The sequence below is a fragment of the Salvelinus sp. IW2-2015 genome, linkage group LG30 (genome assembly GCF_002910315.2).
Source record: "Salvelinus sp. IW2-2015 linkage group LG30, ASM291031v2, whole genome shotgun sequence".
In the NCBI taxonomy this organism is placed as follows: domain Eukaryota; kingdom Metazoa; phylum Chordata; class Actinopteri; order Salmoniformes; family Salmonidae; genus Salvelinus; species Salvelinus sp. IW2-2015.
Window position 1 is genome coordinate 3,685,591 of NC_036869.1, and position 17,689 is coordinate 3,703,279.

The following is a 17,689-nucleotide window of genomic DNA, read 5'->3' on the forward strand; positions in this document are numbered from 1 at the left end:
CACACACACACACACACACACACACACACACCACAAAAATTCTATGAAAGAAATGAGGAAGGAGAAGAGACCCAAAACAAGAGACCAATGAGAATGCTAAAAGTACATACCGGTTTTAGCTTTTAGAAATTACAGAAAGAGCAAGGTTATTTCCATGCAAATATGTATGCTGTACGCATCACATACATAGAATACATTTGAACTACATAGATAGTAATTTCCTTACTATAATCGGTCAGTTACAGTTTTTTTATGTGGTGTTTTTTTCAAAACAATTGTATCACAGCCAGTCATTTTGTTTGTAGTCATTTTTTACCACATTGTTCCAAAATATATGTTTACTGTACAATATAATGAATACATTGGTTTAATCACCAAAACACAACACAATTATATCTTCTCAATTTAGTTATTTTAACTACCAGTTAATCCAATAGCAGAAAATGTAAGATACAGTACATGTTTCAACATTGCCCTTTGAATGTAATATGGTATGGTACTGTAAATACACTGTTWTCACATTAGGCAATACACTTGCACTACCCATAAAAATGTACTTTTGACTGAGTGGGCTCTCACAACTCCAACACCATCATTAAGTTTGCTGACGACACGGCGGTGGTAGGGCTGATCACCGACCACGATGAAACAGCTTATAGGGAGGAGGTCAGAGACCTGTCAGTGTGGTGCCAAAACCACAACCTCTTCCTCAACGTCAGTAAGTCAATGGAGCTGATCGTGGACTACAGGAAACAGAGGGCCGAGCACGCCCCATTCACATTGATGGGGTTGTGGTGGAGTGGGTTGAGATCTTCACGTTCCTCGGTATCGACATCACTAAGGACCTATCATGGTCCATTCACACCAACACAGGTGTGAAGAGGACACGACAACACCTCTTCCCCCTCAGGAGGCTGAAAAGATTTGGCATGGGCCCTCAGATCCTCTAAAAGTTCTATGGCTGCACCATCAAGAGTATCTTGACTGGCTGCATAACCGATTGGTATGGCAACTGCTTGGCAGCCGACCGCAAGGCGCTACAAAGGGTAGTGTGTACGGCCCAGTACATCACTGTGGCCGAGCTCCCTGCCATCCAGGACCTCTATACCAGGCGGTGTCAGAGGAAGGCCCAAAGAATTGTCAAAGACTCCGGCCACCCAAGCCACAGACTGTTCTCTCTGTTACCGCAMGGCATGCGGTACCAATGCATCAAGTCTGGAACCAACAGGACCATTAATTAAAACCTCTTAGCGCACAGATCCCTTTAGCGGGATCATTTTTGTCAACATCCGCTGAATTGCAGAGCGCCAAATTCAAATTAAATTACWAAAAATATTTAATTTCATGAAATCACAAGTGCAATATACCAAAACAAGGCTTAGCTTGTTGTTAATCCACCTGTCGTGTCAGATTTTGAAAATAWGCTTTACAGCGAAAGCAAACCAAGCGTTTGTGTGAGGACATCGATCAGTAGACAAAACATTACAAACAGCTAGCAGCAAAGTAGCTTGGTCACGAAAGTCAGAAAAGCAATCAAATTAATCGCTTACCTTTTATGATCTTCGGATGTTTGCACTCACGAGACTCCCAGTTACACAAGAAATGTTTGTTTTGTTCGATAAAGATTATTTTTATATCCAAAAACCTCCATTTGGTTGGCGCGTTTTGTTGAGTAATCCACAGGCTCGTGCAGGTCATGACGGGCAGACAAAAATTCCAAATAGTATCCGTAAAGTTTGTAGAAACATGTCAAATGTTTTTAATAATCAATCCTCAGGTTGTTTTTAACATAAATAATCGATAATATTTCAACCGGACAGTAAACTATTCAATACAAGAGAGAAAGAAAATGTCGAGCTACCACTGTCGCGCACATTAACTAATCGAAGGACATCTGGCAGTCCACTGACGCGATGTGATAAATCTCGCTCATTTTTCAGAATAAAAGCTTGAAACTATGTCTAAAGACTGTTCACACCCTGTGGAAGGTGGAATCTGGTTGATATCCCTTTAAATGGAGGAAAGGCAGGCAATGGAACAGGGATTTTTCAAAATAAGAGGCACTTCCTGGTTGGATTTCCTCAGGTTTTCSCCTGCAAAATCAGTTCTGTTATACTCACAGACAATATTTTGACAGCTTTTGGAAACTTTAGAGTGTTTTCTATCCTAATCTGCCAATTATATGCATATTCTAGTATCTGGACCTGAGAAATAGGCCGTTTACTTTGGGAACGTTATTTTTCCAAACATAAAAATACTGCACCCTAGCTTCAAGAGGTTTTAACAGCTTCTACCCCCAAGCCAACAGACTTCTACAAGATTGATAAATAGCTAATAAAATGGCTACCCGGTCTTCCTGCATCGGCCCTTTTTTGCASTAACTCTCTTGCACTGACTATGCACACACACTGAACTCTACCCACACACCAGTGGCGGTCGGTGACGTTTAAGATCTTTTCAGCCTCCTGAGGGGGAAGAGGWGTTGTCGTGTCCTCACACATGCATACTGACGCCACACACCCACACTCGCATTTACCATATACGCTGCTGCTACTGTCTATTATCTATCCTGTTGCCAAATCACTTGACCCCTACCTTTATGTACAGTACATAGCTATCTCAATTACCTTGTACCCCTGCACGTCGACTCAGTTCTGGTACTCCCTATATATAGCCATGTTATTTTTATTCATTATTCACTGTTTTTATTTTTTATTTTTATTTATTTAACTCTGCATTATTGAAAATGAACCCGTAAGTAAGCATTTCACTGTTAGTCTACACCTGTTGTCTATGACTTATGTGACAAGTACAATTTGATTAGATTTATTTTGGCCCTGTCTTGACTTCCTTTTTAGCTATTTTATGTTAGACCCTGCTTTCGTTTGTTCTCTCTCTCTCTCTCCTTATCACGACTCAGGATATGACCCAGATGCAGAAACGGGAGACGGATAGTACAGTTCTCAGATGATTTATTAGAAACACTAATATTAGAATCAGGTCAGAGTCAGGCAGGTACAGGACGGCAGGCGGGCTCAGGGTCAGGGCAGGCAGAATGGTCAGAACCGGGAAAAACCAGGAAACAGGAAGGCGGGAAAGAACGCTGTTAAGACCTGCCAAGACAAGACGAACTGGCAACAGACAAACAGAGAACACAGGCATAAATACACAGGGGATGATGGGGAAGATGAGCAACACCTGGAGGGGGGTGGAGACAAGCAAAAAGACTGGTGAAAGAGATCAGGGTGTGACACTCCTGCTGTCTCTCTCTCTCTCAGACACATATACTGTAGGCCCTATGGAGATGAGCTATTCTTGCGTTAGCAATGTGGTTAAATGGCTAGCTGCATCATCGGCCTCTGCCATCATTACCAGCAAGACATGTCAAATAGAGAGGGTTTATGTAGCATTATTTTTGTATTGCTGTTTGTATCCAAGCCTTCAGCTAAGATGACGTTGTCGTGACGTTGCTATCGTTAATTTGATGACATGCTATTTATTGAATAATTATCAATTATAATTATTATTACGTGATTAAATTAATCATGTAACAATTAACTCAGTAAGCTGGGGCACCACGGGAAAAGTTTGTTTAATGAGTTACCGTTTCCCGAATTAACTCAAAGAATATCAGAATATATCGATTTCAAAGCAGTCACTAATTCATTATTTTCCTCACCAGTCTCATTCTGAACGTCGCATAATTCGTAAATCTGCACAAACCCGGGTCTCAMTAATCATTTTGTACCRCACAAATTGAGTTGATTATTTATTTACTAACAAGCCAAATGATAACATAAGATACACGTACACAAACAATCTAGGTTATTGGTTAGAACTTAATACAATGACAACAGGTCCCTAGCGGACCAACGTTAATAATGCACAACACTCAGGCAAAACATCATTACATTTCTTCCCCAAATGAGCGGTGTCGTGGCACTAACTGGTAGCTGTATGGGGAACTGTTTTGTGGCTTTATCACTTCCTAAGTATCAAAGTGAATTAAATAAAAATGAATTAAAAGACAAACAAAGATATACAAAATATAGCTACCACACCTTAATCATCTAATTTTAACTACAGTTGGAGTCGAATGTTTACATACACCTTAGCCAAATACATTTAAACTCAGTTTTCACAATTCCTGACATTTAATCCTAGTAAAAATTCCCTGTCTTAGGTCAGTTAGGATCACAACCTTATTTTAAGAATGTGAAATGTCAGAATAATAGTAGAGAGAATGATTTATTTCAGCTTTTATTTCTTTCATCACATTCCCAGTGGGTCAGAAGTTTACATACACYCAATTAATATTTGGTAGCATTGCCTTTAAATTGTTGAACTTGGGTCAAACGTTTCGGGTAGCCTTCCACAAGCTTCCCACAATAAGTTTGGGGGTATCTGGCCCATTCCTCTGACAGAGCTGATGTAACTGAGTCAGGTGTAGGCCTCCTTGCTCGCACATGCTTTTTCAGTTCTGCCCACACATTTTCTATAGGATTTAGGTCAAGGCTTTGTGATGGCCACTAATACCTTGACTTTGTTGCCTTAAGCAATTTTGCCACAACTTTGGAAGTATCCTAGGGGTCATTGTCCATTTGGAAGACCCATTGCGACCAAGCTTGAACTTCCTGACTGATGTCTTGAGATGTTGCTTCAATATATCCACATAATTTTCCTGCCTCATGATGCCATCTATTTTGTGAAGTGCACCAGTCCCTCCTGCAGCAAAGCACCCCCACAACATGATGCTGCCACCCCCGTGCTTCACGGTTGGGATGGTGTTCTTCGGCTTGCAAGCCTCCCCCTTTTTCCTCCAAACGTAACGATGGTCATATGGCCAAAAAGTTATATTTTTCTTTCATCAGACCAGAGGAAAATTCTCCAAAAAGTACGATCTTTGATACCCTTGTGCAGTTGCAAACCGTAGTCTGGCTTTTTTATGGCGGTTTTGGAGCAGTGGCTTCTTCCTTGCTGAGAGGCCTTTCAGGTTATGTCGATATAGGACTCGTTTTACTGTGGATATAGATACTTTTGTACCTGTTTCCTCCAGCATCTTCACAAGGTCCTTTGCTGTTGTTCTAGGATTGATTTGCACTTTTCGCACCAAAGTACGTTCATCTCTAGGAGACAGAACGTGTCTCCTTCCTGAGCGGTATGATGGCTGCGTGGTCCCATGATGTTTATACTTGCGTACTATTGTTTGTACAGATGAACGTGGTACCTTCAGGCGTTTGGAAATTGCTCCCAAGGATGAACCAGACTTGTGGGAGGTCTACAATTTCTTTTCTGAGATCTTGGCTGATTTCTTTTGATTTTCCCATGATGTCAAGCAAAGAGGCACTGAGTTTGAAGGTAGGCCTTGAAATAAATCCACAGGTACACCTCCAATTGACTCAAATGACGTCAATTAGCCTAACAGAAGCTTCTAAAGCCATGACATCCTTTTCTGGAATTTTCCAAGCTGTTTAAAGGCACAGTCAACTTAGTGTAGGTAAACTTCTGACCAGCGGGAATTGTGATACAGTGAATTATAAGTGAAATAATCTGTCTGTAAACAATTTTTGGAAAAATGTATTGTGTCATGCACAAAGTAGATGTCCTAACTGACTTGCCAAAACTATAGTTTGTTAACAAGACATTTGTGGAGTGGTTGAAAATTAGTTTTAATGACTCCAACCTTAGTATATGTAAACTTCCGACTTCAACTGTATATTCTAAGGTCAAATGTCATTCTGTCATGGCCTGGTGTGGTCTAGTGATTAGGGTTTCTGCCTTCAGTGCTCACACATAGGCCTACCATATTGGTGTGGGTTTGATTCTGGTCTGTGCCCTTATGATAAAATTACTCAATCTCTGATGGACTAGATTTACACGTTTCAAATATGGAATGTCTCGGGACATTTAATCCTCGATCTTGATAAAAAATGACACTTGGATAACATAAATGGGAAACAAATAAAATAATAACAATATGCCACACAAACATTAATTTCCATTTATACAAAGTGTCAGGTAAATTACCACGTGGTAAATAATGTAATACTTTTTTTCTGCTCGTCAAATAGAGATATCGCCCGTAGTCTGTTCATAAAGGACTAAGTTGTTCCGATTACAATACCAACCAGAGGACAAACATATCTTGAAAGACTTTGGTTACAAGCAGGACTAAGGTAACACCGACATAATCTTTTAGGCGGCGGTAATGAGGAGATCAATAATGGTTGCAATTTAGCACGTGTTGATGGTTTAACGAGACATCAGATAATCTAGTGATTGCAATAGGCCCCTTTTTATTTCATTATATTCCAATAGGCTACATTCTGTCGGCTACACATTAGCCTAAACACATAATGAAATGTGTGCAAAACGATAATAGGCTACTGTTTGTTGCTCTGGCTGAGTTGATGAGCTGACTTGGGCCATCAGTTGATTGACAAATGTAGGCCTACTATAGAACAATACACTTTCCTCCAGTGTGGATGCTCATACACGTTTTAGGCTATGTATAATTTGTCGATAWAGTTCTGATCTTTGGTGTGGATTGAAAGCATGTATTGTGTGGCTTTAATATTTCATTTCGTAAAGCTGACTAGATGTTTATGCATATGAGCCTATCCAAAGATGATTTCGTTGAGCTGAGACACTTTTCTTTGATGTTTAAATTATCAGACTATTCGTTTTACTACTTGAAAACATGGAAGTAAATTACATTTCCTTGTGGGCCTAATGTAGGCTCAAGTACTACTAGACGCAAACTCATGAGGCTCGGAGACTGAAGTACAATGCTTAGACCACTGCGCTACGGCAGTTCACAATGCTTGAGCAAGAACTAAGAATACTATGAATACTGATGATACATAGATACATGTCGTTTTAAATTATTTTATTTGAAGCATTCCCTAAACCATAGTCCTAGTCCTAACCTTAACCACTCAGAATTAATGCCTAAACTGTTAACCTTTGAGTGTTTTTTTTACCTTGTAACCACGCAGAACTAACCCTGTTACTATGTAGAATTAATGCATCAAAATTAGACGTTCATCCATGTGTCAAATGGCCGGATTCAAACTCGACCCTTGGTTATGTGTGCTGGGGTCAGTGGCTGTAAACGCTGGACCCCACAGGCATTGAGGAAACCTCCTTAACATTGAATAAAACAGTTGATCTAAAACAACTGATTTTCCCTAACGAAAAATGCATCTACCCTCTACAAATATGTACATTTATTATAATCCACATAAGAATTCACAGGGGACTCTCTGTAGCCTACATAAGGTACAATGTAGGTACAGTGAGCATTGTTTATACAGCTGACCCCTGGCGGCAATTCCAAATATTTCTTCAGATATTCAAATACTCCTGCTGCAGGATTATTTTCTTCCTRCGTTGAAAGGGGTAMAATGAAGATCCGACATATGTATCTATGAGCCTGAGAGGTGCAGCCAGTCAGGCAGTCCAGCTGGTGAAAGTGGTCTTAATGGGTGTCTGTCTGTAATTAGAACTAGTGATTACAGCATATGGCAGGACACCTGCGTAAGCGGGCACACACAAACACAAACACACATGCAGCGGCTCCTAATGGCACAGTGGATATAATGCCAGCCTTTATATCCAGGAGAGTACTGTAACTACGGGTTGCCAGTCCCAAACCATTATAAGCGGCGTTGCCAGCCTGAGCCAGCTCATTCTCCTAAATGGCACAGATGCGATCTCTTATTGCCACGGCAACACCCATTACCTGGTCATTATAGGGCTGTTTCTACGGTAAATTTTTATGCTGTTTGTTTTTACTGAGCCCCTGTGAAAGTAGATCCGCCTCCCTGGTTTAGTGCATGTAAAAATACAGCCCCCAGGCAGCTATATCTGATACAGACTCAGTGTAATGGTGTACAGCCCTGTAATCATGATGTTTTTACACAGTCAATTGTGTGTAATAGCACTGTAAATTAGATATCAAGTGGAAAGATTGTAGATTTATATTTTAGTATCCATAAAAAGTGCATATTCATTTTGCATACAATATAGACCACATAGTGTCTTGATACAAATGTGATTAGTTATGCACTAACAGATTGGGGAAAACTTGGGATTTAGCAAAATTGCGAAAGGTTTGAAATCTCATTTGCATTTCTCTAAGAAATTACTAACAATCAGTGTAGCTCTTAAGGCTTACAGAGGACAGGAAAGTGTCTTAGTTTCCACTGGCTACCTTCAAGAACTATTCAACTGCAAACATTCCAGGAAGATCATTGCTTTATTGCTTTTCTGAGAAATGGACCACCGCAGCAATGACTTTTCTTCCCTATTCAACTTTGAATTTAGAATGCAAGTATTCTGGTAGCCATGGATACATGTCTGTACTTGCCAGGTTCAGGGATAGATGGATACTTATCTGAACTGCCGTATTAGCTAAAATACTACACTCTGGTTCACTGCAAGTGCAATTCAATGCAGACTGTGTACTTGGTCCATACAATTTTTGACATGCCAATGAGTGACACAGAGTTGGCATGATAGCACAAGCAGACTGTCAACTGTATTTCTCATTTTCTCTGAACTTTACTTTCCACAAATGTGTGGACCTAAACCGAGCGTGACCTGACAGCAAAGCGGAGGTATATCTGAGGATTTAATGCCCCTGTCTGAGAGGGACCAAAGAGGCGAGACCAATCAGTTTTAGGTCAGTGTCATGGCTCCAACAGGCAGGAGAAAGCAGGGCATTGTGGGGGAGATTAATGTAGAGGTTCTCTCCTCCTCTGTGGATTATCCCTTCTTCTGACATTTGACCCTCTGTACTGCCATCATGCATATTAAAACATTAGAGTTTAACATCCAACAGAGACATAGGGGAATGGATGGAAAATATATTTATTAGGCTAAATGTACAGTCAAATACTGGCAAATGGTTGGCAGTCTAAGCTTTTGTGTGGAAAATATTACATCCACATCTCTCTCTACTCCAAGAGCAAGAAAAAAACTGCTATTCCACTGACGCAATCTCCATTGAATACGTGGAGCGATTCTCTSACATTCCTCAAATTCCAGACCAATGTCTTAAACTTTGAATTTCACCCTGTCATCTAGGTCCATTGAGGTCAGAGTCAGTGGCTCACTGTCCATCTCCCTTTTCACCYCAGAACTATCAGCCTAGATCCCTGTGTCCCAATTCTCTCTTCTTTCTTCCCAATTAAGTGCAAACTTATTCTCTTCCCTTCATGATTTAACAGGAACTGACTGGTTTAAGAAATCTGCTGGAAACTCTTTTCCTTTTTCTTCACAAATCCATTGCTTTAAAATGCTTGGAGAGACGTGCACCAGCGCACGCTCTTGGTATGGGGAAAAGAAAGGCCAGATCATTTGGACGCAGAAGCTTTGGCTGTGACCAGGACAATTTGTATTTGGCAAACTAAGCTATAAGTCAGCCTGTCAGCAGCCAGATGTGTTTTTGCGCTGGAATCTAAATAGATCTGACCCCAGGTCAGTTRAAGCTCCTTTAGCTCTGACTAAGGGTTGTGTCATTATCCACAGTCTTGGACCGCTTGCTCATCTCCGCTGACCTCCCCTGTACTTCATAGTCTGTAGTAGTTGATCCCAGATGCAGAGAGAGAGTGGGAGCGAGAGGGAGAGAGGTAGTGTGAGTGAGACAGGAGCCCCGTTTATAACTGGTTCTAACATGCGTCCTTTGTCCTGATCTTGTCCACATTCTGATTGTGTCAAAAAATGTAGACGGGTGTAGACGATTAAAAGACGCATTGTGATCTGATTGTGATCAGGTCTTCCTGACCACCTCCTAAGGTAGTCAGGCACGCATTGTGTCTGTATATCTTACAAGTGYTGATGGATCTAGACTGTGAAAACATTTAAATCATCATTATGTCCGCCTCTAAAATCATTGACAGTTAACACCATTGACTAATGGCATCAAAATGTGTCTTAAAATAAATATATACATATTATTTTGAAAGAATGTCAAATAATTTACATACAGGAAGGGACCAGGAAATCTGGTCACAATGCGGACACAGTAGACGGATACGAGACACAGTTAATACCATGTGAACACATATTTCGGAAAATGTGGACACAACAGAATGTGGACAAGATCTTGACAAAGGATGCATGTTAGCGCCAGGTATAAACGAGGCTAGAGAGGGAAGAGAGCGAGATGGAGAGAGAGGGGAGGGAGGGAGAGAGAGAGATGGTCGGCCTTAGTGGACTGCCTGCATGCTATTTCGTCAGATAAACGGGGTGGTTTATTTGAAATGTGGTTTTGGCTCCTACAAGTTCACGAGGGAATGAGCTCAACTCTGAAATTCTGTTTAGGAGCTCACTTTGAGAAAATCCCAGTCAGCCACGATGGCTTAGAGATTCCCTCCTCTGATTTTAGTATTAAAAGACTACAAAAAACGGCCAATAATTTCAGATCCAGTACCATCGTTGGGCCACGGGTGTGAAAGATTCAGCAGACTGCTGGCATTACACATTTGGCTAAAAGACTACTGYAGCTCTGCTGGAGTCACTTTTATTGTTAACTTTGACACCTTCTGGAAACAGAAGATACTTTACAGGAATGACAGAGTCCATCCAAATCATCTTGGCTCCTGGACTCTGTCCACGCATTTCAAGGCTGCGTTGAAACAATGACTGGTAAATGATCCAAGACCAGCTCAGTTAATCCCTACTATTGTGACAATGACTCGTCATAATGCTGCATCAAATGTACATGATCTTAGGGGCATTGGCAAACACAATGGAAGTAATTTCATTTATGTACCCCTAATTGCACCGAATGCATCTGTTTATCCTACAGCTATTGTAAGCAGTAATCATGAGCCTATAAACCAGAGTTACACTGTTAACACTGAGGCGGTGTGCCCTAGTAGGAAGACCACTTTATGCAGCTCACCCTGCACTATCAGCTCCAATGTAAATAACATGAGTAAGTCTACCTCTGATAAGCTTCCCAGTAAAACATTAAAAACAATCAAGCAACCCAGAAAAGTGCTAAAAATAGCCCATATTAACATATGTAGCCTAAGAAACAAGGTCCATGAAGTCAATAACTTGCTTGTAACAGATGACATTCATATTCTGACTATCTCTGAAACTCACTTAGATAATACCTTTGATGATACAGTGGTAGCAATACATGGTTATAACATCTACCGAAAARACAGAAATGCCAACGGAGGCGGTGTTGCGGTCTATATTCAGAACCACATTCCTGTAAAGCTTAGAGACGATCTCATGTTAAATACTGTTGAAGTAATATGGCTACAGGTTCATCTGCCTCACCTAAAGCCCATTCTTGTGAGATGCTGCTATAGACCACCAAGTGCTAACCTCAAATCAAATCAAATCAAATTTTATTGGTCACATACACATGGTTAGCAGATGTTAATGCGAGTGTAGCGAAATTCTTGTGCTTCTAGTTCCGACCGTGCAGTAATATTTAACAAGTAATCTAACAATTTCACAACTACCTTATACACACAAGTGTAAAGGAATGATTAAGAATATGTACATATAAATATATGGATGAGCGATGGCCGAACGGCATAGGCAAGAGGCAGTAGATGGTATAGAGTACAGTATATACATATGAGATGAGTAATGTAGGGTATGTAAACATTACATAAAGTGGCACTGTTTAAGTGACTAGTGATACATTTATTACATCCAATTATTAATTATTAAAGTGGCTAGAGATTGAGTCTGTATTTTGGCAGCAGCCACTCAATGTTAGTGATGGCTGTTTAACAGTCTGATGGCCTTGAGATGGAAGCTGTTTTTCAGTCTCTCGGTCCCCGCTTTGATACACCTGTACTGACCCCGCCTTCTGGATGATAGCGGGGTGAACAGGCAGTGGCTCGGGTGGTTGTTGTCCTTGATGATCTTTTTGGCCTTCCTGTGACATCGGGTGATGTAGGTGTCCTGGAGGGCAGGTAGTTTGCCCCCGGTGATGCGTTGTGCAGACCTCACTACCCTCTGGAGAGCCTTACGGTTGTGGGTGGAGCAGTTGCCGTACCAGGCGGTGATACAGCCCGACAGGATGCTCTCGATTGTGCATCTGTAAAAGTTTGTGAGTGTTTTTGGTGACAAGCCAAATTTCTTCAGCCTCCTGAGGTTGAAGAGGCGCTGTTGCCTCGTTGTTGGTAATCAAGCCTACGACTGTAGTGTCATCTGCAAACTTGATGATGGAATTGGAAGCATGCATGGCCACGCAGTCATGGGTGAACAGGGAGTACAGTAGAGGGCTGAGAACGCACCCTTGTGGGGCCCCAGTGTTGAGGATCAGCGGGGTGGAGATGTTGTTACCTACCCTCACCACCTGGGGGCGGCCCGTCAGAAAGTCCAGAACCCAGTTGCACAGGGCGGGGTCGAGACCCAGGGTCTCAAGCTTGAAGACGAGTTTGGAGGGTACTATGGTGTTAAATGATGAGCTGTATTCGATGAACAGCATTCTTACATAGGTATTCCTCTTGCCCAGATGGGTTAGGGCAGTGTGCAGTGTGATTGCGATTGCGTCGCCTGTGGACCTATTGGGGCGGTAAGCAAATTGGAGTGGGTCTAGGGTGTAAGGTTGGGTGGAGGTTATGTGATCCTTGACTAGTCTCTCAAAGCACTTCATGATGACAGAAGTGAGTGCTACGGGGCGATAGTCGTTTTGCTCAGTTACCTTAGCTTTCTTGGGAACAGGGACAATGGTGGCCCTCTTGAAGCATGTGGGAATGATTGAATATGTCCGTAAACACACCATCCGGGTGGTCTGCGCATGCTCTGAGGTCGTGGCCGGGGATCCCGTCTGGGCCGGCAGCCTTGCGAGGGTTAACACGTTTAAATGTTTTACTCACTTTGGCTGCGGTGAAGGAGAGCCCGCAGGTTTTGGTAGCGGGCCGTGTCAGTGGCACTGTATTGTCCTCAAAGCGAGCAAAGAAGTTGTTTAGTTTGTCTGGGAGCAAGACATCGGTGTCCGTGACGGGGCTGGTTTTCTTTTTGTAGTCCGTGATTGACTGTAGACCTTGCCACATACGTCTCGTGTCTGAGCCATTGAATTGCGACTCTACTTTGCCTCTATACTGACACTTAGCTTGTTTGATTGCCTTGCGGTGGGAATAGCTACACTGTTTGTATTCGGTCATGTTTCTGGTCGCCTTGCCATAATTTAAAGCAGTGGTTCGCGCTTTCAGTTTTGCGCGAATGCTGCCATCAATCCACTGTTTATGGTTGGGGAAGGTTTTAAAAGTCACCGTGGGTACCACATCACCGATGTACTTGCTATTAAACTCACTCACCGAATCAGCATATACATCAATGTTGTTGTCCGGTGCTATCCGGAACATATCCCAGTCCACGTGATCGAAGCAATCTTGAAACGTAGAATCAGATTGGTCGGACCAGCGTTGAACAGACCTGAGCATGGGCGTTTCCTGTTTTAGTTTCTGTCTATAGGCTGGGAGCAACAAAATGGAGTCATGTTCAGATTTGCCAAAAAGAGGGCGAGGGAGGGCTTTGTATGCATCGCGGAAATCCGAGTAGCAATGATCCAGAGTTTTGCCAGCCTGGGTCGCGCATTCGATATGCTGATAAAATTTAGTGAGCCTTGTTTTCAGATTAGCCTTGTTAAAATCCCCAGCTACAATAAATGCAGCCTCAGGATATGTGGTTTCCAGTTTACATATAGTCCAATGAAGTTCTTTCAGGGCGGTTGAGGTGTCTGCTTGGGGGGGAGGGGGATGTACACGGCTGTGATTATAATCAAAKAGAATTCTCTTCAGTATCTGGATAAGTATCTGGATAATATGTGTCAAATGCTTGATAATGTACGTGATATCAACAGARARGTATATTTTCTGGGTGATTTAAATATTGACTGGCTATCATCAAGCTGCCCACTCAGGAAAAAACTTCAAACTGTAACCATTGCCTGCAACCTGGATCAGGTTGTCAGTCAACCTACAAGGGTAGTTACAAACAGCACAGGAATTAAATCATCAACATGTATTGACCACATCTTTACTAATGCTGCAGATATTTGCTTTAAAGCAGTATCCAAATCCATAGGATGTAGTGATCACAATATAATAGCCATATCTAGGAAAACCAAAGTTCCAAAGGCTGGGCCTATTATAGTGTATAAGAGGTCATACAAGAAGTTTTGTAGTGATTCATATGTTGATGATGTAAAGAATATTTGCTGGTCTGTGGTGTGTAATGAGGAGCAACCAGACGCTGCACTTGACGCATTTATGAAACTACTTATTCCAGTTACTAATAAGCACGCACTCATTACGAAAATGACTGTAAAAACTGTTAAATCCCCTCGGATTGATGAGGAATTAAAAACTTGTATGGCTGAGAGGGATGAGGCAAAAGGTATGGCAAATAAGTCTGGCAGCCCAACTGATTGGCAAACGTACTGCAAATTAAGAAATCATGTGACTAAACTAAATAAAAACAAAAAGAAGCTACACTATGAAACAAAGATAAATTATATAAAGAATGATAGTAAAAAGCTTTGGGACACCTTAAATGAAATTTTGGGGAAAAAATGCCAGCTCCTTCATTCATTGAATCAGAAGGCTCATTCATCACAAAGCCCACTGATATTGTAAACTACTTTAATAACTTTTTCATTGGCAAGATAAGCAAACTTAGGGATGACATGCCAGCAACAAACTCTGACACTACACATCCAAGTATATCAGACCAAATTATGAAATACAAGAATTGTACTTTTGAATTCCGTAAAGTCAGTGTGGAAGAGGTGAAAAAATTATTTTTGTCTATCAACAGTGACAAGCCACTTGGGTCTGACAATCTGGATGGAAAATTACTGAGGATAATAGCAGACGATATTGCCTCTCCTATTTGCCACATCTTCAATTTAAGCCTACTAGAGAGCGTGTGCCCTCAGACCTGGAGGGAAGTAAAAATCATTCCGCTACCCAAGAATAGTAAAAAACCCTTTACTGGCTCAAATTGACAAAATAATTTCAGCATGCTTATAGGGAAGGACACTCAACAAGCACAGCATTTACACAAATGACTGATTATTGGCTGAGAGAAATTGATGATAAAATGATTGTGGGGGCTGTCTTGTTAGRCTTCAGTGCAGATTTTGACATTATCAATCATAGTCTGCTGCTGGAAAAACATATGTGTATTGGCTTTACACCCCCTGCTATAATGTGGATAAATAGTTACTTGTCTAACAGAACACAGAGGGTGTTCTTTAATGGAAGCCTYTCAAATATAATCCAGTTAGAATCAGGAATTCCCCAAGGTAGCTGTTTAGGCCCCTTGCTTTTTTCAATTTTTACTAACGACATGCCACTAACTTTGAGTAAAGCCAGAGTGTCTACGTATTGCGGATAACTCAACACTATACACGTCAGCTACTACAGCGGCTGAAATGACTCAACAAAGAGCTGCAGTTAGTTTCAGAGTGGGTGGCAAGGAATAAGTTAGCCCTAAATATTTCTAAAACTAAAAGCATTGTATTTTGAACAAAACACTCACCAAACCCTAAACCTCAACCAAATCTTGTGATAAATCATGTGGAAATTGAGCAAGTTGAGATGACTAAACTGCTTGGAGTAACCCTAAATTGTAAACTGTCATGGTCAAAACATATTGATGCAGTAGTAGCTAAGATGGGGAGAAGTCTGTCTATAATAAAGCGATGCTCTGCCTTCTTAACAGCACTATCAACAAGGCAGGTCCTACAGGCCCTAGTTTTGTTGCACCTTGACTACTGTTCAGTTGTGTGGTCAGGAGGAGACTTAGGAAAATTGTAAATGACTCAGAGCAGTGCAGGACAGCTGGCCCTTGGATGTAGAAAGAGAGCTAATATTAATAATATGCATGTCAATCTCTCCTGGCTGAAAGTGGAGGAGAGATTGACTTCATTACTACCTTTATTTATGAGAGGTGTTGACATGTTGAATGCTGTCTGTCTAAGCTACTGGCACACAGCTCGGACACCCATGCATACCCCACAAGACATGCCACAAGAGGTCTCTTCACAGTCCCCAAGTCCAGAACAGACTATGGGAGGCACACAGTACTACATAAAGTCATGACTACATGGAACTCTATTCCACATCAAGTAACTGACACAAGCAGTAAAATTTGATTTCAAAAACAGATTAAAAAAACACCTTATGGAACAGCGGGGAATGTGAAGCAACACAAACATTGGCCACAGACACACACACACACCACACACACACACACACACACACACACACACACACACACACACACACACACACACACACACACACACACACACACACACACACACACACACACACCACACACACACACACACACAACACACACACACACACACACCACACACACACACACACACACACACAAACTGCCTTCTTTTTTCTGGACCCCAGGAAGAGTAGCTCCTGCTTTGGCAGCAGCTAATGGGGATCCATAATAAATACAAACACAAATACTTCAACTGCTGGCATTTGTTAAAACAGAGCCAGGAGATAGGAAAAGATCTGACCGCATCACACACACATCTCGATTTAATCTACTCTGCCTTCATCCCATATGGAAGGTATGCATATGGCACAAAAAATTCGAAAGAACAACCCATAAAAAAACACTGTGGCTGTTGCATTGTTAAAATTAACAACCCAACTTTCCACAGAACATTAATACTCGGAAATGTATCATTTCCTAAATACGACAGTTTTCCAGATAACATCCTTCCTTCACAATGCGGGAAGAAAAGTAGCCAGTGGAAAATAACGTCGTTGTGTTGGTGTAAAAAGGCCGAATCTCCACCATCAGCACCATAACTTAATGCCCCATGCACCGAGGAATGAAGGAAGGCGATTGAATTGAACTGTTGCCTGACAGCCATTTAAATACCTGCAGGCTCTCTGAGTGATTGTGATAAATAGCTGCTGAAAGCGTTGACAATTCCTCAACCTCTGTATAATCAGACTTATGTGCCCATCAGTTACTGCTGCCTAACATTGACTAATTAGTTTTTAAATGGGAACTCCTTAAACACACGCACACACGCACGCACGCACGCACGCACGCACGCACGCAACGGGCACGACGCACACACACACACACACACACACACACACACACACACACACACACACACTGTAGAGAGGCTGCTGTGAATTTGACTAACTTACAGGCTGCTCAGTGGCAAGTACAATTCTGTATTTCATATTACAGTACATCTACTGTAATATAAATATGGTATCAAAGCAAGTACTGTGTAATGTACTTTATTATACTGTACAAAAGTCAGTGCTACCGTAATCAGAATGAATTTAATTCATTGAGGGGAGTGGTTTCTATTTTCCTGTAATTACAAGTGACTGGTGCAAGCAAGTTGGCTGCTATGTAAAGTGTTTACACGTTACAACATATTAATGAACATTTTGTGTTTTATATCTTTTGCACATCTAAAGGCCTTAACACAGGCTTCCAAACTGTCGGTGACTTCAGGGCAAAACAGACCAAAAGCACCTGGCAAAATGCTCAATTTGCTGCCACTCTAATCTGTCCTCTACACATGTTAAATTAATGGAGCACTATAACCACATGGGAGTTACATTGGTACAGCATTCTTACTCACGGGTGCAACACATATAGCCTCTAACACAGCACACCTCAAAATATGTTAATGAGC